Source organism: Mus caroli, chromosome 7 (genome assembly GCF_900094665.2).
Source record: "Mus caroli chromosome 7, CAROLI_EIJ_v1.1, whole genome shotgun sequence".
Lineage (NCBI taxonomy): Eukaryota > Metazoa > Chordata > Mammalia > Rodentia > Muridae > Mus > Mus caroli.
The window spans coordinates 11,650,814-11,653,144 of NC_034576.1; the positions used below are offsets into that span (position 1 = coordinate 11,650,814).

Consider the following 2,331-nt stretch of genomic DNA (forward strand, 5'->3'; position numbering starts at 1 on the left):
GGTGGCTCACAACCACCCGTAATGAGATCTGACGCCCTCTTCTGGTGTGTCTGAAGCCAGCTACAGTGTACTTACATATAATAATAAATAAATCTTTGGGCCGGAGCGAGCAGAGTTGACCAGAGTGAGCAGGACAGAGGTCTTAAAAATTCAATTCCCAACAACGACATGAAGGCTCACAACCATCTGTACAGCTACAGTGTACTCACATACATAAAATAAATAAATCTTTTTTTAAATTACAAAATTATCAAAGAGAAATAGCATTAATAGTTGAAGGTGATTGAAAAGACAAACTTAATGTCACACATGATCCTGGAATGAACCTTGGCACAATGCAGTTTTAAAAAAAATTTTTAAAACTTAAATATATATAAGTTATACAATGATTGGTCCCAATAACATTCTATCATAGATCTGGGTGGGGGCATGGAATTCCATGTCCCCTTGAGGATTAAACAGGCAGTTCAGGTTGTTGGCAGAGACTTTTGTTTTGAAACATTTCTTTTTACATATTGGTATATGTGTGTCCATATGAGTGAACGACACCTATGTGTTGACACTCTCTAAAGCCAGAACAGTGCATTGGATACCTGGGTGAATCGGATACCTGGGTGAATTCTCTGGACCTGGAATTACAGGTGCTATACGTCCCAAAGCTTGGGTGCTGGAAACCAAACTCAAGTCCTCTGAAGAGCAGCAAGTGCTCTTAACCACCGGGTCTCTCCAACCTCACAAGATTAACATTAATTTCAGTAATGTGGCCACTGGGAGGCTGGTAGGATACCCATTCTCCTTTGCTCATGGAAAAGGAAAAAAAAAAAAAAAAGCAGGTTCACATTTTAAAGAGACTCATCACTAAAGAATTTCAATGTGTAGTGTTAGAATATTCACAGTATAACTTCTAGTAACCCAGCCCACACACACACTATCGTGCCTGCCTGTGCTACATTCATTATGTGTGTAAAATATAGTGGGCATGTGTTTAAAAGAAAGGAAAAGCCAATGTAGCAAAATGTTAATACGTGATAATCTGGATGGTTTCGTCATTATCTATTAAATTATGCCTGCAATTTAGCTGTGGGTGTGAAATCTTTCAAATTAGAAGACTAGGAGAAGGCAGGAGGAGAATGGAGGAAAAGTTAGTTGTTGGAGGAGGATGAACAAAAAGTGTGTTTTTCCAGGAAAATAAAACCATTGAAAACCAAGGAAGAAACAGCAAACTAGAGAAGGGACAAAACAGAGGAGGGATGATACGTGAACCTCCCTGGGGAGGGGAGGAGGGATAGTTAAATAGATGATGGATGGACAGATAGACTGATTGATTGATTGATTGATTGATTTTGCAAGTACCAGCAGAGTGAAGGGAAAGTCACCTAGAAGATTCCATGGAAAACAGCCTCGTCGCTCATTGGAGTCTGGCAGCCAACTCAGCCCGAAACCGGCAAGTAAGAAGGGCCAGGTGCCCAAAGGATCTCAGCAAAACCTCCGAGAACAGCGGGGCTCGAGACAAGGACGCCCTAAGTAACGAGCAGGAAAGAGGGACAGCCTCACCCGACAGCAGCGCGGAGAGCATCTACACCAGCCAGTCAGGGACCCCTCCGACCCGGGGGTGCACACACCCGCGGGGACAGCGTTGTCCCCGCTCACACCCTCCGGGTGAGCCCGAAACTCCCTCGGCCCGCGTGAAACCCAAAAGCTCTGCACGCCACCCTCCAGCACCCCTCGACTCCCTCCCGCAAGACACGCAGAGGGGAAGCTAAGGAACAGAAAGGCACCGAGGCGCGGAAGGACTCACTACAGGATGCCGGCGGCGGCCATGGTCCCAACAACTGCGCGTGCGCAGATCCTGATCCTGCGACGCGCACGCGTAGAGGTTCAGTTGCTTCTGACTGCTGTGCACTCTGATCTGAGAGTCTTGCACCCGTACCTGCAGCTGCGGAGAGGCAGGAGCAAGGCATTGCGATCAGGAAGAAACGTCTCCTCGCCTTTATTTACAGAATTATAACTAAGTTATTGACTCATGGATATTCATTTTCTACCACGATTCTATCTTTTGAGAGGGTTGGCTCTGAATATGAGAGTTCCCTACCTCAGCATCTCCAGGACTCTCCCGATGTTATAATTTTGTTCTAGAGCCTTATTTTTTTATTTACTGCATAATTTAACAAAAACACGATTATAGGTGAAAAATACTAAAATTCAGCCAAATACACCTCTTTTCTTGACAATCATTAGTGGAAGTAAGCTATGTTTATTTTTTTTTTCCTTATGTGTATGAGTGTTTTGACTGCATGTATGTATGTATCACATGCCTGCAGTGCCCTCAAG

The 2,331-nt window shown here is 44.4% G+C and overlaps 1 protein-coding gene across 6 annotated transcripts in view; it reads right to left on the reverse strand.

Annotated features, from left to right (window-relative positions):
• Positions 1-1,838, reverse strand: part of Znf329 (zinc finger protein 329) — a 14,808-nt gene extending 12,970 nt beyond the window's left edge. Inside the window, exons 1-2 of one of the 6 annotated variants that reach the window (XM_029480012.1) lie at positions 1,799-1,827; positions 1,377-1,520 (exon numbers count right to left, since the gene is read on the reverse strand). The gene's annotated coding sequence lies outside the window, so the exon portion shown is untranslated. Of the gene's footprint in view, positions 1-1,353; positions 1,521-1,554; positions 1,755-1,778 lie in introns of those variants that run through there. The other 5 variants (XM_029480011.1, XM_021165960.2, XM_029480013.1 and 2 more) reach the window with 5 other exon arrangements.
• Between the last annotated feature and the right edge of the window lie 493 nt (positions 1,839-2,331).